Source organism: Delphinus delphis, chromosome 3 (assembly GCF_949987515.2).
Source record: "Delphinus delphis chromosome 3, mDelDel1.2, whole genome shotgun sequence".
In the NCBI taxonomy this organism is placed as follows: Eukaryota; Metazoa; Chordata; class Mammalia; order Artiodactyla; family Delphinidae; genus Delphinus; species Delphinus delphis.
The window spans coordinates 33,949,678-33,972,584 of NC_082685.1; the positions used below are offsets into that span (position 1 = coordinate 33,949,678).

Here is a 22,907-nt window from a genome sequence, read left to right on the forward strand (position 1 = left end):
CTGTTGCCAAGCCATGTGATCACAGGAGGGGCATATTTTTTTCTAAATCTCACAGATGCTCCATTTTCTCATCCAATGATATTCCTGCCCCAAGTGGGTACCTTTAAAAATTTTGTACAATGACAATTTTAGGCCAGTAGCATCCTTGCTTCTACTAGGGTTGTGATGATGGAGGTGGTGAGAAGAGAATGAAATCAGGATAAGTGTCAGAAGTTTAATGGATAGGATTTGCTAATAGGTAATATGTGTAGGTTGGGGAAAAGAAAGAAGTCAAGTAAGTCTCCAATGCGTTTGACCTTGTTGATGGAAGGAGAGGTATTGCCACTTACAGAGATGGGGAAGTGTAAGGGAAGAGAAAATTTGGAGATTTTAAAGAGAGCAAGTTTTGTTAAAGGGTTTTTTTTTTTTTTTTTTTTTTTTTTTTTTGCGGTACGTGGGCCTCTCACTGTTGTGGCCTCTCCCGTTGCGGAGCACAGGCTCCGGACGCGCAGGCTCAGCAGCCATGGCTCACGGGCCTAGCCGCTTCGCGGCATGTGGGATCTTCCTGGACCAGGGCACGAACCCGTGTCCCCTGCATCGGCAGGCGGACTCTCAACCACTGTACCACCAGCGAAGCCCTGTTAAAGGGTTTTATCTTGGACATGTTAAAAGTGAGATGCCTATTAGACATCCAAGTGGTGATGTTTAATAAGCAGTGTATATGAAAGGTGTAAATGAAAGGTTACAAATGGATATAGGTTTGAGCATATATGTGTAGATGATATTAAAGTTAAATGTGTGTCTAGTGAATTAATGTATGTTGAAAAGAGAAATGGGCTGAGGATAGAGCCTTGGTAGGTAAGAGGTAGGAGAAGGTGAGGTAAGAGAAAGACTCAGAGTAGTGTGGCATTCTAGAAGGCAGGCTAAGCATGTATTTCAAGAAGGACTTTTCTCTCTCAAGAGAGATATAGGTGAGGGAGATTGAGGTACAAACTTAGAGCTGCAAAATAAATGAGTCACTGGTGTGAAATGTACAGTGTGGGGAATATAGTCAATAATTATGTGATACCTTTGCATGGTGACATGGTAACTAGACTTATCATGATGATCATTTTGAAATGTACAAAAATATCGAGTCACTATGTTGTGTAACAGGAACTAACATAATGTTGCAGGTCATTTATACTTTAAAAACAAGTACACAAACAAAATGCATAATAGAAAAAGAGATCAGATTTGTGGTTACAAGAGGCGAGGGTCCGGGGAGGGGGAATTGTATAAAAGTGGTCAAAAGATACAAACTTTCAGTTATAAGGTAAATAAGTACTAGGGATGTAATGTGCAACATGATAAATAAAATTCACATTGCTGTGTGTTATATATGAAAATTGTTGAGAGTAAATACTGAGTTCTCATCACAAGGAAATTTTTTTTTACTTCTTTTGTTTTGTATCTATAGGAGATGATGGATGTTCACTAAGCTTATTGCGGTACCCATTTCATGACGTATGTAAGTCAAATCATTATGCTGTACACCTGAAACTTATACAGTGCTGTATGTCAGTTATAGCTCAATAAAACTGGAAGAAAAAAACCCCAAACAAACAAAAAAGAAGGATAGAGTGATCTGTAATTTTAAATGCTGCTAATAGATTCAGTCAAATGAGAACTAAGAATTGATCACTGGATTGGCAGAATGGAGATAATTTGTTACCTTAACACACATCGTTTACTAGTGTGCAAAAAGCCAAGTATCTGATTAGAATGGGCTGAGGAAAAAATGAAAGTGAAAAAAAAAAGAATGGAATAACATTTTTGAGCAGGCTTGCCATAAAGGGCATCAGAAAAATGGAGTGGTTGGTGGAAGGCAGTGAGGGGTCTGGGTGATGGTGATATCACTATTTATATGCTGATGGGAATAATTCAGTGGGTGAATCATGAAGATGGGCAGGAAATGAGTTTTGAGGGATTTTCCCCCCTATTTTACTATTCCTATATTTGTAGATAGAGATCTTGCAATCCAGGAGGTTAAATGAGTTATCCAGAATCACACTGCAAGCTAGTAGGCTAAGCTTGCAGATTTCTAGTTCAGAACTACCCTTGCCACCCACATTGCTTGAGTGTGTCTAATCTCTGGGCTAGGGTACTTGGGAAGGTATATAAAATTAAACTTATCTATTTTCGTATTTTCTTTAAGAATTTCAAAGATGAGAAAAATTTCAGAAAGCAAGTAATAAATCATACCAAAATGTTGAATAGCTGAATTTTTGGTGTAGACATTAATTTTAGCAGCCATACAAGGAAAGCATAGTGATGACTGAGTCATTGGTGGAAAGTATTTCGGGTAAAAAGAAAAACGTAAAAGGTAGACATTCAAGAATGATTCTAGTATCTTTACAAGGCAGTGAAGTATGCAAATTTGATTAGAACCAGGACAAGGGATGGGTAGCAACTGAAAATGAAGTTGGTAGAGAAGATGATTTCCACCTGTTATTCAAGGATGCCAAGGACCTGGGAGAAGTTTTAGCTAATTGTGGTAGAAAATGGGGAGCTACTGAAGATTTCTGAGGGGAGGACTTGGATGACATCACACTAATTTTATTTGTGGAAAGGGATGGGAGAATCCCTAAAAATCTGAAGGTTTTTAAGTCAGAGCTGGTTATGGAGGTGCTAGCAGTAGGAATTAGTGAAGGAGAAAAAGGTCATAGGAGATGTTCAGTTCAGTTTGAATTATGGTCAAATATACAACAAGAAATGGACAAGAGACATTTGGAATCACAGGCTTGGCACTCAGATAAACAGGAGGAATTAAAGTTAGAATTTTATGAGGCTATCACATAAAGTTGTGTTGAATCTATGATTATATAGTACAAGAGTTCTTTGGGGTATTGGAAGAATGGGAACTCAAGACAGAGTTGAGAATATTCACACTCTAATTTCTTTAAGCTTACATTTCGCCTACTATGAACTGTGGTTAATATTACCCACCCCACCTACCAGTCTCAATAATGAGATTGAGAAAAGGTGCAATTATGTATCCATAAAAGTGGCTTTAATATGCTTAGTTGAGACTGGCTGTTGGATCTTCCTGCACATATAAGTTCCCAACTTTCAATTCCAAACTTGAGTTTGAAAATGTAAAACTACTGTTAAAGAAGAACATTTTTAAAAAAAAAAATTCAAATTGAGAGAAAGCAAGTTGTATAACTGTTGTTTTAAAGAAATAGCTGGTAGCATATGTCAGGACAATTTGCAGCTATTATCACCTCTTTAAGGTACTGAGAAAATTGAATTGCTGACTAATGTAGTTGTGGGTGAAGGTCACCTTTCAAGAATCAGTGACTGCAGTATGATCCTACTTTAAAAATCCATTTTGCAAAGTTTCATTTGGGAAAGAGCTTTCCTCTGACAACATGTTACATTTTATTTTAAGACACATCAAGTTTGACTATGTAAATACATGTATATGTATATGTGCGTATTTATATACATATATATACATGGTATATATTTGTATAACTGGAAGGAATGCCCATCCTTTTTACCCACTTCTGTTCCCCTTCTGCCTACTGAAACCAGTTGTGTGGAAGTGGGTGCAGGGGGAGTTTGGACAATGGTAAAATGTGAAACAAAAAAATGATAACTTCAAATTTTTTTTTCAAGTCATTTGTACCTAGGAGTGGTTATGTGAGGCAGATGTTTATGTGGCATATACATGCTGTTCTCTGCTAGTTTCTTAGGCAGAAGTATAGCCTGAGTTGGTATGAACAAGACAGTGCATATAGGGGAACTCAGACCACTTGCCCTGTATTGAAATGTAAAAGGCTATCTGCGGGGCTTCCCTGGTGGTGCAGTGGTTGAGAGTCCGCCTGCCGATGCAGGGGACACAGGTTCGTGCCCCGGTCTGGGAAGATCCCACATGCTGCGGAGCGGCTGGGCCCGTGAGCCATGGCCGCTGGGCCTGCGCGTCCGGAGCCTGTGCTGCGCAATGGGAGCCATGGCTGCTGGGCCTGCGTGTCCGGAGCCTGTGCTGCGTCCAGAGCCTGTGCTGCACAACAGTGAGAGGCCTGAGTACCGCAAAAAAAAAAAAAAAAAAAAAAAAAACTTTTGCAGAGAAATTTACATTTGGGAAAGTATTGTTTTTCCATGAAGTGTATTTGCATGTATGTGTGTAGATATACAGTGTTCTGATAGTTGAAAGTGTGAAGGGGCATATCTTTACCTTATATTGGTGGTGGACCCTTCAAAATGAATAGGGCCTGGCATGTAGTAGGGACACAGTAAATATTGTATGTTTGGTGTCTTAGTCGATTTGGACTGAGATAACAAATACCATAGCTTGGGTGGCTTATCAGAAATATATTCCTCACAGTTCTGGAGGCTGGACGTCTAAGATCAGCATGCCACCATAGTACATGGCATCCTCACAATGGCAGAGAGTAGAGAGAAAGCAAGCTCCCTTGAGTCTTTTTATACGGGCACTAATCCCATTCGTGAAGACTCCACCCTCATTACTTAATTCCCTCCCAAAGGCCAAACCTAGTACCATCACATTGGGGGATAGGATTTCAACATGTGATTTTTTAAAAATTGAAATATAGTTGATTTACAATGTTGTGCTAATTTCTGCTGTACAACAAAGTGACTCAGTTATACACATATGTACATTCTTTTAAAATATTCTTTTCCATTATGGCTTATCGTAGGAGATTTGATATAGTTCCCTGTGCTATACAGTAAGACCTTGTCATTTATCCATTCTAAATGTAATAGTTTGCGTCTACCAACTCCAAACTCCCAGTCCATCCCTCTCTCCCCTGCCCTCCCCCTTGGCAACCACAACACATTCAGCCCATAACATTTGGAGAGCTGACTAATGAAAGAACCCAATGTACTAAAAGCCACTGAGATCAACTAGATTTGGAGTGTCAAAACTCTTCCACTGTGCAGTGTTTTGCTGGAGCTCTTTACCCCCTTTTTATAGAAGGAATACTCTTCAGAAAATGTACTAGAATGTATAATTGTGTTACTGTGAGCCATGGATAGGGGAAGGCAATGGACCCTATGACAAGACTGAGCATTTCTTCAGAATAAGGGCACAGATTTGCATCTTTGAGGATGGAAAGATGAGGAAGGACTTACAGAGAAACAAAGATAGAGACTGTGGATCATCCTTTAAGAGGATCCCTGTAAATATTCAATAGCTAACTTTTAATTTAAAATTCTTTCCCTTAGACTCTGCAAAAAATTGTATTGAGTATCCATGTCTAAATTTCTTGTTCTTTACAGTGGCTTACTTTAGTTGTCTCTGGAGCTTCAGGAAAAAACACACACACTTGTGTTAGTTGTTGGGAATGTATCTGTGGTGGTGATGGGGATGTAGGGAGAGCCCATGGACCATCTAACATGATTAGTTCTACTATCATTTTCTGGCTTTTATGTTTTTGAAGTAAAATGCACCTCAGCAGTTAGGAAAAGAAAATCATAAACAAAGTTGTGCAGCAACATGTCAGACAAACTGACTTTCCTAGAACCCTTTGCATGTTAGGATTTTGGCTTTGACATTAATATTTTGGAGACATAAGGACATTTAATGGACAATAAAAAGAGAAACCCATGGGATTATTTGGCTGATATAATAATTTTATGTACCAAAATTAATGACTGGTCTATAGGGTGCCCAGATATTTGGTCAAACATTATACTGGATGTTGCTGTGAGGATGTTTTGGGGTGAGATTAACATTTAAATCAGTAGACTGAGTAAAGAAGATTGCACTCCATAATGTGAGTGGGCCTCATCTAATCAGTTGAAGGCCTAAATAGAACAAAAAGGCTGACTTTTCCCTGTGCAATAGAGAATTCTTCCTGCCTGGAAGGAAGAATTTTGAACTTGGGTATTGGCTCCCCTGGTTCTTAGACCTTCAGACTTGGACTGGAACTAAACTATCAGCTCTCCTGGGTCTCCAGCTTGCCAGTTCATCCTACAGATCTTGGGACTTGCCAGCCTCTATCATCTCGTGAGCCAATTCCTCAAAATAAATCTCCCTTTGTCTCTATCCTATCAGTTCTGTTTCTCTGGAGAACCTTAACTGATAAGGCTGCCATCATTAGTTGATCTTTTTTTTTTTTTTTTTTTTTTTGCGGTTCGCGGGTCTTTCACTGTTGTGGCCTCTCCCGTTGCGGAGCACAGGCTCCAGACGTGCAGGCTCAGTGGCCATGGCTCACGGGCCCAGCCGCTCCACGGCATGTGGGATCTTCCCGGACCGGGGCACGAACCCGTGTCCCCTGCATCGGCAGGCGGACTCTCAACCACTGCGCCACCAGGGAAGCCCCAGTTGATCTTTTAATATACTTGCTTTCTTCATTAGTGAGTTTTCTAAAAATGCTGTATTTACTGTTTCTCTACAAAGTACATTCCAAGTAGTTTGCTAGCTGCTGAACATTCAGTAGGTGACACTACAGACATTGCCTCTGCTTCTGTTGACGCTCACAGACTAATTAGGAAGCTCACAGCAGAGGCACACCTTGGAGATACTGTAGGATCAGATGCAGACCACTGCAGTAAAGCGAGTTTTGCAGTAAAACAAGTCACACAAATTTTTTGGTTTTCCAATGCAAATAAAAGCTATGTTTACACTATACTGTAGTCTATTAAGTGTGCAATACCATTGTCTAATAAAACAATGTACATACCTTAATTAAAAAAATACTTTATTGCTTTAAAATGCTAACCATCATCTGTGCCTAGATGTTGATAGCTGCTGACTGATCTGGGTGGTAGTTGCTAAGGCTGGGGTGGCTGTGGCAGTTTCTTAAAATAAGACAACAATGAAGTTTGCCACATCGATTGACACTTCCTTTCATGAAGTAGAACTTCTTTCAAAATTGGAGTCAGCCCTCTCAAACCCTGCCACTGTTTTTTTTTTTGTTGTTGTTGTTGTTGTTTTTTTTGCGATACGCGGGCCTCTCACTGTTGTGGCCTCTCCCATTGCGGAGCACAGGCTCCGGACGCGCAGGCTCAGCAGCCATGGCTCACGGGCCCAGCCGCTCCGCGGCACGTGGGATCTTCCCGGACCGGGGCACGAACCCGTGTCCCCTGCATCGGCAGGCGGACTCTCAACCACTATGCCACCAGGGAAGCCCTGCTGCCACAGTTTTATCAGCTAAGTTTATGTAATGTTCTAAATCCTCTGTTGTCATTTCAACAATCTTCAGAGTATCTTCACCAGGAGTAGATTCCATCTAAAGAAACCACTGTCTTTGTTCATCTGTAAGAAGCAACTCTTCATCTGTTTAAGTTTTATCATGAGATTGCAGCAATTCAGTCACATCTTCAGGCTCCACTTCTAATTCTAGTTCTCTTGCTGTTTCCACTATACCTGTAGTTACTTTCTCCACTGTCTTGAACCCCTCAAAATCATCCATGGGGGTTGAAATCAACTTCTTCTAAACTCCTGTTAATGTTGATACTTTGACCTCTTCCCATCAATCATGAATGTTCTTAATGGCATCGAGAATGTTGAATCCTTTCTAGAAGGTTTTCAATTTACTTTGCCCACATCCATCTGAGGAATCACTATCTATGACAGCTATAGCCTTATGAAATGCATTTCTTTTTTTTTTTAAGATTTTTTTGATGTGGACCATTTTAAAAGTCTTTACTGAATTTGTTACAGTATTGCTTCTGTTTTATGTTTTGGTTTTTTGGCATGTGCAGTGAGGCATGTGGGATCTTAGCTCCCTGACCCAGGATCGAACCCTGCACTGGAAGGCGAAGTCTCAACCACTGGACTGCCAGGGAAGTCCCATGAAATGCATTTCTTAACATTGAAATTTTGTACTTTGAAATTACTCCTTGATCCACAGGCTGCAGAGTGGATGTTATGTTAGCAGGCATGAAAACATTAATCTTGTACATCTCCATCAGAGCTCTTGGGTGACCAGGTACGTTGTCAATGAGCAGTAATAATTTGAAAGGAATCTTTTTTTCTGAGTAACAGGTCTCAACAGTGGCTGAAAATATTCAGTAAACCATGTTGTAAACAGGTGTGCAGTCATCCAGGCTTTGTTGTTCCATTTATAGGCAGGATAGATTTAGCATAATTCTTAAGGGCCCTAGGATTTTTGGAATGGTAAGTGAGCATCGGTTTCAACTTAAAGTCACCAGCTGCCTTAGCCCCGAACAAGAGAGTCAGCCTGCCCTTTCAACCTTTGAAGCCAGGCATTAACTTGTCCGCTCTAGCTATGAAAGTCCCAGATGGCATCTTCTTCTACTATAAGGCTGTTTCATGTACATGGAAAATCTGTTGTTTAACGTAGCCACCTTCGTTAATGAGCTTAGCTAGATCTTCTGCATAACTTGCTGTGGTTTCTACCATCAGCACTTGCTGTTTCACCTTGTACTTTTATGTTGTGGAGATGCTTTCTTTGCTTAAAGCTCATGAACCAACCTCTGCTAGCTTCAGACTTTTCTTCTGTAGCTTCCTACCTCCTCTCAGACTTCATAGAATTGAAGAGAGTTAGGGCCTTGCTTTGGATTAGACTTTGGCTTTGGGGAATGTTGTGGTTGGTTTGATCTTCTCTCCAGACCACTAAAACTTTCTCCATATTGGCAACAAATCTGTTTCGCTTTTTAAAAATCATCTGTGTGTTCACTGGAGTAGCACCTTTAATTTCCTTCAAGATCATTTCCTTTGCATTCACAACTTAGCTAGCTGTTTGGCACAAGAGGACCAGCTTTCAGCCTGTCTCAGCTTTTGACATGCCTTCCTCAATAAGCTTAATCATTTCTAGCTTTTGATTTAAAGTGAGAGATGTATGGATCTTCCTTTCACTTGAACACTTACAGGCCATTGTAGGGTTATTAATTAGCCTTATTTCAATATTGTTGTGTGTCAGGGAATAGGGAGGCCTGAGGAGAGGGAGAGATGGGGTAATGGCTGGTTGGTGGAGCTGTCAGAACACACACAACGTTTATCTATTAAGTTCATGGTCTTATATGGGTGAGGTTCGTGGCAATCCAAAACAATGTTGATGTTACAATAGTAACATCAAAGATCACTGATCACAGATCACCATAACAAATATAATAATAATAATGTAATATAATATGGTATAATATAATATTAACAAAAAAGTTTGAAACACAGGGAGAATTACCAAAATGTGACACAGATGTGAAGTGGGCAAATGCTGTTGGAAAAATGGCGCTAATAGACTTGCTTAACACAGAGTTGCCACAAACCTTCAATTTGTAAAAAATGCAATATCTGCAAAGCTCAATAAAACGAGGTATGCCTGTACACAAAAATTGTGTAAAGAATCTTATATTTACAGTACGGGAAAAGGAGACAGAAACTAAGCTCATACTTATCCTGGTCCAGGACATGGAGAGGGCTTCCCAGAGGCAGTGGCATTTAAATTAGGTCTTAAGAGATGAGTAGAAGTTACTCTGTAAAGGTGTTTGAGGTTAAGGTGGAAAAAGAGTGTTTGCAAAGGTCCTGCACTCAGGTGGGTCTTTGCATATTTAAGGCACTGGTATATCTGGAGTTTAAGAAAGGACAGGAAAAGTGTTAATTGAAAGGGACCAGGTTGTGCTGGACCTTTAGGTTGCATTAAGAATTTGAGATTAGGGCTTCCCTGGTGGGGCAGTGGTTGAGAGTCCGCCTGCCGATGCAGGGGACACAGGTTCGTGCCCGGGTCCGGGAAGATCCCACATGCCGCAGAGTGGCTGGGCCGCTGAGCCATGGCCACTGAGCCTGCGCGTCCAGAGCCTGTGCTCCGCAACGGGAGAGGCCACAACAGTGAGAGGCCCACGTACCGCAAAAAAAAGAAAGAAAAAAAGAATTTGAGATTAGATTCTAAGAGCAAAGGTAAACCATGTAAAGCCTTTACTCAGGAATGTGACATTATCAAACACCATTCCTTGAAAGAAAAAGAAATCACTGTGGCAGCAGTATGGAAAACGGATGGTGGGAGGAGGACAAAGATGACTGTCAAAAGGAAGACCATTTCAGGTGACAGATACAGTTGTCCAGACAAGGTAGAACAGTTACTTAAACTTGGATGTTGTCAGGGGAAATAGAAGGAAGTAGATACTAGCATCATCTACTAAGTCAAGGAAAATTGAAGTGAAGAAGATTTTGCGGGATGATCAAGGGTTCTGCATTAGAGGGGATACAGTTAGGTGGCTGAGATATTCACATTGAAATGTTAGGTAGGCAGGTGGAGCTTACAAGATAAAAATTTGGAGTCATCAGGGTTTATAAATTAATTGAAGTCATGTGACTGGACAAGTTTTCTAAGGACAGAAGGACTATAAAAGGGAGAGAAAAGAGGACCCAGGATTGAACCCAAGGGACTCCCAACATTGTCAGTTTAAGAATACTGGAGCACGTTTTAAACAGGTGCACTCACTCTGTCCAAAGCAGGAGCTTTTCTGGATTTGTAACTTGGAATAATTAGCAATGTTTGATTAGAACCCTTACACAAAGTGACCACCGATGACCTTCCCCTCTCTCTGTGCCCTTCACCTTGAGGTTCCTTCTCTTCCTCAGTTTTGCAACCTCATCTTATCACCCACTTTTCTGCCCCTAGATCAGGATAAACACTTCTTCCTTACTCTCCAGGCAGGTGTTAGATTATCTGACTTTAGTCAACCTCTCCCTGCTCCGCAATTTAGCACACATTTTCAATGTTTGCTGAATTTTATCTAGGCCGGGTAAGTCCCTGAGGCACCTTTAGAAACAAGTGGGAGGTGTTCAAAGCTCGTAACTAGGATGCAGTTTCATCTGCTGATTTTTGGTTCTGGAGTTGAGTCAGGATCCTGAAGGAGAGAAATGCTAACCCTTTCAGGACCCGCAAGTCAATGCAATCTATGAAATATCCATGAACATAACTTTAAAGGTAGTTCAGTGCATTCTCCCACACTGTAGAAGTACATTTTCAAGGCAAACAGAATTAAGGCTGTTTCTTACCATAATCAGAGTCCTATTATCAAGGTGAAAGCCGAATTTAAAATACAGGGATTTTTAGATATAGTAACCCTGAGAAATTTTTTATTTTAAACCGTTCTGTTCCTCACCCTTCTGGCCCTGACGATAACCTTCAGAATGTAAATTGATGGACTTCCCTGGTTGCGCAGTGGTTAAGAATCCGCCTGCCAAGGCAGGGGACATGGGTTCCATCCTTGGTCTGGGAAGATCCCACATGCTGTGGAGCAACTAAGCCTGTGCGCCACAACTATTGAGCCTGTGCTCTAGAGCCCACGAACCACAACTACTGAGCCTGTGCTGTAGAGCCCTCGAGGCACAGCTCCTGAAGCCCACGTGCCTAGAGCCTGTTCTCTGCAACAAGAGAAGCCACCACAATGAGAAGCCCGCGTATCGCAACGAGGAGTAGCCCCTGCTCACTGCAACTAGAGGAAGCCCGCGCGCAGCAACGAAGACCCAACGCAGCCAAAAATAAAACAAATAAATTAATTAATTAAAAAAAAAGAATGTAGATTGATGCACCAAGGTTTGGAGCCCAGAACCAAAAATTCTGATGCAATATCTCAAAAAATGTTGCAGATTCTTTTTTCTATACCAACTGCTAAGAACTTAAGATGTAATATCAGTTAGGTTTTGTTAGACATTTACTCAGTACTTGTCTTGAGATTTTAAATCTCCTCTACCAGTTAAAAAACACTGCATAGCCTGTTTTACAAATGCCTCTTTTTTCCTGGCATTTGACTAAAGGTTTCAGAGGGCAAGATATCTTACGCACTTCAGCTACATAAAACAGAGTAAAAAGCTGCATAGTTCTACATCCTAGAAGGAATAATGGACTTGTAGGAATTTTTAGGTTCAATTCTATTTACAAGTAATTATTTAAGACCTAATATGTGCCAAGATCTGAATTAAGGATGAAAAGATAAGACAAAATCACTACCCTCAAGGGGCTCACTGTCCAGTGAGGGTGGGTAGGACAGATATGGAAAAATAATCACCATATATATTATAAAAGCTGTATAATATACAAGCTCAGATGTAGGAATGGCCCTACTTTATTTATGACATGATTATTTTTTACATAATGAATTCTTTCTCAACAATGGCTACCAAATTGACTGCATATTTTCTTGTGTAGGTACCATCTTTTTTTTTTTTAATTAAATTTTATTTATTTATCTTGGCCATGCCATGCGGCAGGTGGGATCTTAGTTCCCTGGCCAGGGGTTGAACCCATGCCCCCTGCGGAGGAAGTGCAGAGTCTTAACCACTGGACCGCCAGGGAAGACCCTGTAGGTGCCATCTCAAGTGCTTTACACACTTTATCTCAGTTAATCCATACAACAACTCGTAAGGTAGGTACCCATTTTATAGATGAGGAAACAGACTGAGGGGAGTTAAGTAATTTGTCCCAAATCTCACAACCAATAAGTGGAGAAGGAGGAGTTCAACCTCTACTCTGTCTGATTTTACACTCCCTGCCTTAACTACTTTGCAAAAGTAGTTTTCCCCAGAAAGATGAATGTCTATATGGAACCTGGTAGATGTAAATTCCAAAAGGACAATCCCAGAAATCTCAGGGAACTGGATATAATGCATTTTCTGGGGGATTCTTAGGAATTTTTCTTTTTTACTTCATGCACTAGAGATTTCACATCAATAGGCTTATTATGAGCACAACTAATCACCCTAAAGTGACAAAGTTAAGGAAAGATTTAAGATTTAAAAGAGGTATTATTTCATTGTATTCTATTGATAGCTACCCACCCCATGTAGGAATATAAACTTCTATATACACAGTCATAAAAACAAATAGAAAACATTTGGCAGATTTTCTATTGCTAGATGTTCTAAGTGTTGCTATATAAATCAGTTTTGTTTTTCCCTCTTCTGGAAGGTACTGTTGAAAATAGCATTGGGCTTTTCTTGGTGCTGGTTAATTTTAAATGGAATATTGAAAAGTAACATACACCAGAATCACACATTTCTGGGTGGTTGATTCAATTTACTCAAATCTAATGGAAAAGATGTATTTGTTTCCATTTTTTTTTTAATATCAACAGACTCAGAGCAAAGGAAAATATAGCTAAAATGATAAAAATAACCCTTCTTTTACTGTCAGTGAATTTTTAGAAGCTGAGACATAATACATACTGTATTGCTGTTTTTGAAACCACATATTTCTTTAAATAGATATTATCTACTATTTTAGTATTAACTCCAATATGAATTTTAAATATATATAAATATTAATATTTTAATATTAGAGATTGTTAAATCTGGTGGGAGTCAAAAGTTCATTACTTTTATTATCCCTTAAAACTCCAACTTCTACCGATTAAAACCATTATTACATAATTCATAATATTAAGCATTTTTAGTAACCTTGCTTTAAGATAGATGAACGAAATTCTTATTTTATTCATAGATGATCTCATTATCATTTTCCTTAAATGAAAACTTGGTTTTGACATGACAAATAGAATGAAATTCTCATTATTAGAGTATTACTTTCTTATTTATTTCCACTTGTGTAATTCTCATATAGTTGGTGTAAAATTCAGAGTTAAATTTTGTATCAGATTGCATTAGAGGTGTCAATAATTTCCTCTTTGCCTCCACAACTACCTTCAAGGATCCTGCCCAGCACCTATAGCTCCAGAATGAGAGCTCCTTGGAGCTATGTAGTCTTCATTTTCAACGCCTCTACTACTATTCCTACTTCAGACAACTCATCTAGGGGACCCACAATGGATCTCTGACCTCTGCTGGCCCATCAGATCTGAACTAGAGAACTGAGATTTTTGTGGGCAGCAGAGCTAGAAGTCCCTGTGCATTCTGGTGTTAAGTTCTCTATTTCTGGATGGCCTAGATGAGGCCATATGTAAACCTTGGAATAAATCATGTAAGTTACAAGCTGATTTATAATGAAAAAGACATACAAATGCACAAAGACATATCTTATATAAAAGACATATCCTATCTTCTACCCGGTAGACCCTGCCCCAACACTCCCATACACATATGTAGTTGCCTGACAACCTTCAGGTTTTCTGGAGACCCTGCTGTAATTCTTACAGGGAGATTGCTTGAGAATGAAATAAAACCAATTTTTACTTGAACTATACTGATGAGTGCCTTGTAGTCAAGTGGGCCTGTGTAAGACAGACACAAAATGATTCTTTATCTTTAGTCTTGAATGAGAGAGGATGCTATATCAACCAAAGAGTGTTTGCTATGTACTTAAAGCTAGTAAACTCTATGTAGTAAATATATGTGTTTTTTCTCCTTTCCAGCACCCAGTTACCTTCTCATAATTGCCATTCTTTTGATAATCACACTATGATTTTCCCTTGGGCAAGTATATCTTCTCAGTTATTCTTTTTCTTAAAAAAATATATTGAAGTATAGTTGACTTACAGTGTTGTAGGTTAGTTAGTTTCTGGTGAACAGCAAAGTGATTCAGATATATATATATATATATATATATATATATATATATATAAATAATATTCTTTTCTGTTATGGTTTATTACAGGATATTGAATGTAGTTCCCTGTGCTACACAGAACTTGTTGTTTATTTTATATATAGTAGTTTGTATCTATTAATCCAAAACTCCTGATTTATCCCTCCCCCTACCCCCTTTCCCCTTTGGTAACCATAAGTTTGTTTTCTATGTCTGCGAGTCTGTTTCTGTTTTGTAAGTGAGTTCATTTGTATTATTTTTTTAGATTCCACAAATAAGTGATATCATATGATGTTTGTCTTTCTCTATCTGACTTACTTCACTTTAGTATGAAAATCTCTAGGTGCATCCATGTTGCTGCAGATGGCACTATTTCATTCTTTTTTATGACTAAATAGTATTCCATTGTACCACATCCGTCCACATTTATCCATTCATCTGTCAGGACACAGGAGGTGTCCACCAGGAAGTGTGCTGTGTGGTGTCACCTGTCACCCATTGTGTGGGCTCACAAAGTACACTGTTGTTGGCACTGCCCTTGGACCTGCCTCAACTGTGGGAATGCTGGCAATCAGCCCAGGTGTCCCTCAGGTGCTGTGCTCAAAAAGCCACCAGTGCAGGTCCCCTGAAGTCAAGCACTGGGACCTGCTGTAGTCATGTGTAGTCATGTACCTGGACCCGCAGTGGTAGTTATGATATCAGCCCAGACCCTGGCCCTGCCTCTGCAGGCCTGTGCCCACAAAGCCTGCAGCTACTGATGCCAGACCCTCCCCAGATATGGGAGCAACAGTAATTGGCTTGGATGCCCCTCAGATGCAGAGCTTACACAGCCACAGGTGGCAGCAGTGTAAATCCGTGGATCTCAGAGCTGCTGTGCTCAGATTTCAGCCCTGTCTCCTAAGTCGCTCAGCCCCTGAGATTGGCTCAAATTTCAGCCCCGCCTTCATGTACAGGCAACCCCTGGCGCTTGCACACTCCCAGAGCTCATAGAGGCAGAGCCGTGCCCTCTGTGAGCATGTGAAGAATGAGGCTGCTGTGGTGGGGCACCGCTCCTCCCTTCCCGTGTGTTAACAACAGGGCTTCTATGGTGGACCCAGGTTCTGTCCTGCATATACCCCTGGTTGTGGGTTGGCCCACACTCCCTCCCCTTCAGGCTATCTCCACTCAGCCAACCGCAGTCCTCTCCCCATGTCTGTCCGCTGAAGTCCAATTTTCAGTACCCAGCCCACACTGTAGCGGATGCATTTCTTGGTCTTGGGAGTGCAGTGAGGTGGCCAGGACAGGCTGTGCTGGTCTCTCTCTGTTCTGCCTGCCATAATCCAGCTGCTGCACTCTTCTCTGAGCCTCTGAAGCTCCCTTTCTGTCCTGTCTGATCTCCCAGCTGGTGAAGGGGGTTCCCAGGGTAAGGGAACCTTTCCTCTTTCACAGCTCTCTCCCAGGGGGCAAAGGTCCCATCATGATTCCTTTTTTTTCCCTTTCGTCCTACCTGGTTATATGGTGACCTTGCAGTTTTGGTTGTCTGAGGTCTTCTGCCAGCATTCAGTAGGTGTTCTGTGAGACTTGTTCCACATGTAGATGTATTTTTGATGTATTTGTGGGAGGAGGAGAGCTCCATGTCCCTCTATTCTGCCATATTGATCTCTCCCTCTCTTCTCAGTTCTTAACTCATTTAATTTGTATAGAATCAATCCCTATGTCCAGACTGGTTCAGAGATGAGTACATTAGTCAAGTTGGGTACATGGCACTGAATTCCAGAAACGTGCAGGAGTGTATAACTGGGAAGGAGAATGCAAGGGCAATGTAAGCCTGGAGGTGCTGAGAGCCACCACATGGAAAGAACCCATCAAATGATGAAGCTAACACAGAGAAATACTGTGCACACTATAGAAGGAGTGATCCTTGACATCATTGTTTGAACCCCTGGGTCCAGCTGTGCCAGAAGGAAGAATCATCATCGACCTCCTCAGTTTTTGAAGACAATAGCACTCCCCTTCCTTTTTTTTCCCTAAGGCGGTATGAGTTGTCACTGTCACATGCAACTCATAATGTTGACCAAAATATTTTGTGAAAATTACCTGGGAAATAGGAGGAAATAGCAGGTAAACCTGCTCATAAGTAATTTGCTATAATAAGATAAAGAAGTTTAACAGGCATGTAGTTATTAGAAAACAATATAAAATATATTGTTGAATGTCAGACTATGAAATAATCTAAAAATTGTCTCATGAGATGCTGGTTGTAAAGACAATTTAGAATCTCTATTCAATATGTAAAATCTGTACTCTATTCAATCTTGAATTATCTATTTAATATTTCAGAATGCTGCCTCATTTTCACAGTCAATAGATATGAAAACAAAGTACTTGGAATGTGGCAAGTAAGCACCTATGTTTTGCATCAGAGATCACAAGAAAATCTGAATAAAAATCATGAGAAAAGCATTTGCATTTTACATTAGATGAAATAAATATACTAAGTAATCATAAGAAAAATAAGCAAGCAAACACTTCCACCAACAACAATAAAGAAAGCAAAAACTAAACCAAATAAAAATTAGAGAGAAGGAAGATGTTTTTAAAATTGGTTATGTTAAGGTTTTTCTTGATTCCTAATTGCCACTTGAAACTCTCTCATTTATTTTATCGTCTACCATCTCCAACCTGGAAACTAAATAAATTTCAGTTCTCACACATGTCACTTTACTTTATCCATTTTTATGTACACAGGTAGGCTCGTGTAGCAGACGTGTGAAATAGAACCAAAACAAGCCTCACTGAGCCCAGGGATTTCTAAGAGGTCCATGAATGGGCTTCAGGGGAAACTGTGATTCTCCAGAAATTGTAAAAATTTGTGTGAATGTGCATTTTTTTCCCCCAAGGGAATCTTTAACTTTAATCAGTTTCTCAAAAAGATCTATGACCTAGAAAATGTTATAATTTTCTGTCATTTTAGGGCACTGTATAAGAAATTATTTATCTTCACTACATATTAATATATGCTATCATATTAAGGTATTATTGGCATTTTGAAATAAACTGTGAACAACACTAAAGTCCTAAATAAATCTTAGAATTAAATACATTTTTCCTAAATAAAATTTGTCCATGCAGTCCTCAGTCTACCAGTCATGTAATAATTCTTTCAGAATATTTAACTTAAAAATGTATAGTAGTTATCATCTGTATCAAAATTGTATTTTGGTCAATTCACATTTATTAACTATCTCTGCTCCTTTGTGAATGTTAGCTTTACTCTGTTTGATGGCCTTCCTCCATTTTCAAGGAACAAGTCTTTACACAGCTCCTGTTCTTTACATTTTTTTAGTTTTTTCACTAGTAAAGGTCTACCTCTTTTTTAAATTTCCAGTTTGAAAAATCCCAGGGAAAATATTTTGTTGGTCTCACATACCTACTCCTATTTCCCTGTGGCTGGCGGAGTGGATACTATGGTTAGCAGACCCTATGAAACATGTTTAGAATGAATGAGTGGGTATGAAAAACATACCCCACCCCCCTCCTAAGAGCCTATTATTCCCAGGAGGTAAGATTATTCCCAGGATGATGGGAACATAAAATAATAAATATTGGCTAGAGACATGTATCCCAGGAAATAATGTGAAATATGGCATGCATATATGAAATAGCATGGAAATTTGCAAGTTCCACTAGAGCAATGACATTCACTCTGGGATGTAAGAAGTATAGATTATAGAAGTAGGCAAGGGCCAGATTAGGAGGACTGTGTATGCTGTGATAAGGGATTGATTTTATCCCACAGGCTAGTGTGTTATAAATATTGTGATGGCATCATAGGATGGAGGGGGATTTGTTAAAAAGCAGATTCACAAACTCAACACTAGAGGTAAAGACTCCGAATCACTGGGGGCTTGAGGTCCTGCATTTTTGAAAAAGCATCCCAGGTGATACTTAAGCCAACTAAACTCTGAGAGTCACTGCCAAGGAGAATAGAAAACTAGTGAAGAAGAAAAATGGCACAACTAAAACATCTGTTAATGTGGCTACGTACCCCAGACTAATTAGGTTTCGTGCTGTATGGCCTTGTGTGTGTTTGGGGCATGAGACAGGTGCGTCTCCTGTGTGTACATCTCAGAGTGATTTTGGTCTAGCTAAACACTTCAAGGAGAACACCATGCTCAATGGCATAGAGTTTCAAAAATGAAGATGATAGTGAAATATCCCTACTTTAAGCCACTCAAAGGAAGCTTTAAAACCCTAGAAAATGTTGTATCCCTGTAGGATGGAAGGTCTCTCTTTCGAAGAAGATGCAGAGATTCTAAATGGAACATTAACGAAGGGGACTGTAACCTTCTTGCTTTAATTGGGAAAATTCAAGTGTTAGGTAAGTATCCAGTTTGCCTAGGTGTTCTGACCCCCTTCATTAGTCAATTTTGTTTCTCAGAATCTATTAAATTAGAAAAGGGGTTTTGCTTCCGTGGTTTTTGCCTACCAATGTAGAGAAGATGGACAGGGCCAGGACAGAGAATTGCATCAGGGTCTTTGGAAATTAGCTTCATTATTCTGCGGTGGATTTGGGACAGTTTCTTAACAAACTGTCCTCTCTTCCAATCGAGTCAGCAGTTCTTCTAACCTTTTCAGGCATTCGTCTCTGCCAACTACAATCTTGCAGGAGGATAATATTTTCCATGAGAGTAACACACACACACACGCACACACGCAAAATGCATCCTTAGTTTGTCACCAGAATAAGTGTATATGGTTTCATGGTTAAATAAGCTAAAGCTTGACCTATGAAGGAAAGGTTAGATGTGTGGCTTCTTTAGTGTGGAAAAGGATAGCCAGTTGGGTGTTTTTAATTTAATTTTAATTAATGTTGTTTTAATTTTTTCAAGATCTGATTTAAAGACTCATACAGCTCTCCAAGGCTATTTGGAAGAATATCTGTCCCCAGGTTCTTCTGCCCATTTTTTGCATTCCAGAGGCAACTATTTTCAACAGCCTCTTATGAAAAGTACCTCCACATTTCTGAACAATGGTTTATGGTACTTCTCTTTGATTTTTACATTTTAGCCAAAATCTATTTACTTCTCACTTTGGTAGAGGAAAATTTACCTCTCTTTAATCACCCCTCCTAGCACAGGCAAGCATAAAAAAATAACTGCCCATTCAGTGAACATAGTTAAATAATTATTGGGGGTAGATGAATATTCACCTTTTGTATTTACTATGATCATGTAAGTCGTAGGCTCAGTGGAGCCATGTGGTATATTCCAAACACAATTTTTTTGTTGCATAACTTCCTTTTTTCCCCTTTAATTGCTAATTGTCCTTTTGTATATATACACACATATATGTAAAATGTATATATACATATGTATAAATAAATATATATATATATTTAACCATTTCTTCTACATTTATCTAAATCTCCTTTCAATCAGTTCAAATGCCTCAGGTATTCTATTTTTTTCATCTTGACAGTATATCCCTCAGAACCTCTCTGACCTGCTTCAATCTGTTCAGCTAAACAGCTGTCAGCCGGAGATTTCTCTTCATTATCATCTTTGACAAAGGGATTCCCTTTATCTCTCACTTGTTTCCTGGATCCTATGACTTTCTTGTTTTGGGGGAGTATCTCCTCTAGTAATTTTTTTGAGAAATGGTATGTAGGATATTTTTGGAGATCTTGAATGTCTGAAAATGTCTTCAGTCTACTTATGGATGATAATTCAGTTGGGAATAAAATTCTAGGTTGGAAATAACTTTCTCTTAGACTTTTGAAGGTGTTGTCTTTTTGCTTTATGGTACTGATTTTAAGAAATCTGAAGTCCATCTTAAACATGAAGTTAATAAGTAACCTGTTTTTGTCCCCTCTCTGGATGCTTTTAGTATCTTTTCTTTTTCCCTAGTATTCTGAAATTTCAAAGAAGTGTGCCTTGATTTTTTTCCTATAGTTTTTTTTCCTGAACACCTGATTGGCTCTTTCAATTTGAGGTTCAAATTTTTCAGTTCTGGAAATTTTTCTTGAATCATTTTGTTCATATATTGCTCTGTTCCATTTCTTTATTCTTCTTTCTCAATTTTCATTTCTTGAATATTGGATCTCATGAATTTATTTTCTAATTTAAAAAAATGTTTTTTCCTCAAATTTCTGCCTTTGGGAAATTTCATCAATATTACTGTCCAACTTTTTATTGGGCCTTTCATCACTTCTGTTACCATATTTTTGATTTCTAAGAGTTCTTTCTTGATCTTTGATTGCTCTTTTTAAAAATAGCATTCTATTCTTTTTTCACAAATGCAATATCTTTTTATCTCTCTGAGGATATTAATTATAGTTTTTTAAAGTGTTTAGTTCTCTGCAAAGTTTTGTTTCCTTCAACTAGCCCTTTTTCAGTTTATGTGTTTTGCTGTATATATTTTATATTTGAAATTTTCCTCAGATGTTTGGCTAAATGTAGGCTTCATTATAGGGTAATATACCTGGGCCATTTAATTGGGGGAATATGTCATATTGGTGAGTTTAGATCTTGTTTCTTCGGCTGGTTGTGTTACCCAGTGAAGAATCCTGTTTCCTGTCTTGATGATATAATGGCTTTTGTATTTTGAAAGCTGAGCTGGGGAGGTGGCTCTACATTTTAGTGTTTCCATGAAAACTTTTAGTTTTCCTTATTCCTGCCTTTTATTATGACCTATCCAGAAGCTCAACTTTACCCTTCCATAAAATGAACTTCCATTTTCCTTGTTAGACTGGGGAGGAATCGGAAGTTTAATAGCTTTCTAAAAAGATTTTATACCTATTCTCTAATTTTTAGAGAAGTTCTATTTGCAAGTTCTATTTTTACATTCACTTCTAGAAGTAACGTGCACAAACAACGTATGTGTCTTTTGAGGGATTTTGTGGTAGAAATCAGGTTGCATCACAGCTTTCTTACTCTTGGCTTAGGTCTCAGTTTTCTTGTGTATACTATTCATCCTTCTGCTCTCCAGTTTCTAGAATTGTATTACCATCCCTTTATTTTTAATCCTTCTGTGTTTATATTTTAGAAATTTTCTTTACTTTCTTTTTTATTTAATGGAAGAGGGGAAAGAAGAGGTAAATGCCTGTTTTCAATTTATGGTCTTTATAGTCTTTATAGTTTTCTGATACATTGTATTAATCAAAGTGTCACAAAATGAGTACTGCATTTGGAATAAGAACAAGTAGGTTCAAATTCTAGGTGTAGTACTGTTTAAGGGTATGACTTTAGACAGGTAACTCCTCTCAGTCTCAGTCTTCATTGGTAAAATGGGCATAATGATCTAATTTATTAGTCGGAAGACTTTGGTTGCAAGGAACAGAAACTTTGAGTAACTCAAGGAAACGGCATTAAATGAAAGTCTACCTAGAGTTCAGCAATCAAAGGGAAGGTTGAAGGATGACTTGAAACAAAGCCTCTTCTGAAGGCTAGAAAGGAAGAACTACAGGAATTTCTGGTAATAGGGACAGTCTAGTTAAGGTCACACCATCAGGGCGAATAACGTCAACGATCTTTTCTTCTTCCATTTTTGCCCTAAATAGTAAAATTTCTGTCAGAAAACTTTGACAGGGTTCAGGTTATATGTTCAACTGCTTGGTGTACTAGGACAGTGCAGAATAATCCAGTCAATTTGGGTTCTAGTGGCAGACAGACACCTGGATTTATAATCTCACCCAGACTACAAACAATGGGAGACAGATAACTCCCCAAAAGGAAATAGGGTATGGTTAGGAAGGTGGAAATGAAGCAGGGTATCCCCCAAATAATAAATATCTACTCTGCTTATCTCCTAAGGTGTGAGGATTTAATGGGACAATGTATGTGAATGTAATCTCTAAAGTGTTAAATGATATTAAAATTTTCTCATATTATAGCCCTGAGACAGCGAATTATAGTGCCTTTCAGTCATCAGAAAAGGTTAGGCTGAGGCAGCTGCAGGGAGTGGAAGAAGATAAGAATTTAGGTTAGAGATACAGGCAAATACCAGGCTATCTATATATACCTAGCCAGACTATTCTCTGTCAAATTAACTTGCCATAAAAAGGTATCATCCCTAGAAACCTTCCTGTTCATTTGTTTACATTTTTCTCACCTATTTACCCCAACTGGATTGCAAGTTCTATTAGATCAAAGACCTTGTCTGTCTTGTTCATTTCTCTCTTCTTTGTGTCAAGGACAATGCCTGGAACATTGTAAGTGTTCAGTTAATATTTTTTGAATAAATGTTGAATACTTTAATTATGACCTGATTTGGGCCCAGTGGAAAAAAAATGTCTCCCTAGGAAGGGCAGACACGGGATTTACCCCATCCTCTTTCTACCCAGCAGGGCCCAGTGATTTGTACTGACTTCATATTCACCTTGCCTTATTCCTTGTTGATGACTACACTGGCACTTCATTTAGACATTTACTGATTTATGTACATGTTGAGGTTCAAAGAATGCACAGAAAAATGTTTTGACTAGTC

The 22,907-nt window shown here is 39.0% G+C and overlaps 1 long non-coding RNA gene across 2 annotated transcripts in view; it reads left to right on the top strand.

Moving 5' to 3' along the window:
* The window catches only part of LOC138414021 (uncharacterized), a 297,137-nt gene that overhangs the window by 250,489 nt on the left and 23,741 nt on the right, over positions 1–22,907 (top strand). The window contains exon 4 of one of the 2 annotated variants that reach the window (XR_011246388.1): positions 1,439–1,485. This is a non-coding gene — a long non-coding RNA (uncharacterized lncRNA). Of the gene's footprint in view, positions 1–1,438; positions 1,688–22,907 lie in introns of those variants that run through there. The other variant, XR_011246387.1, reaches the window with a different exon arrangement.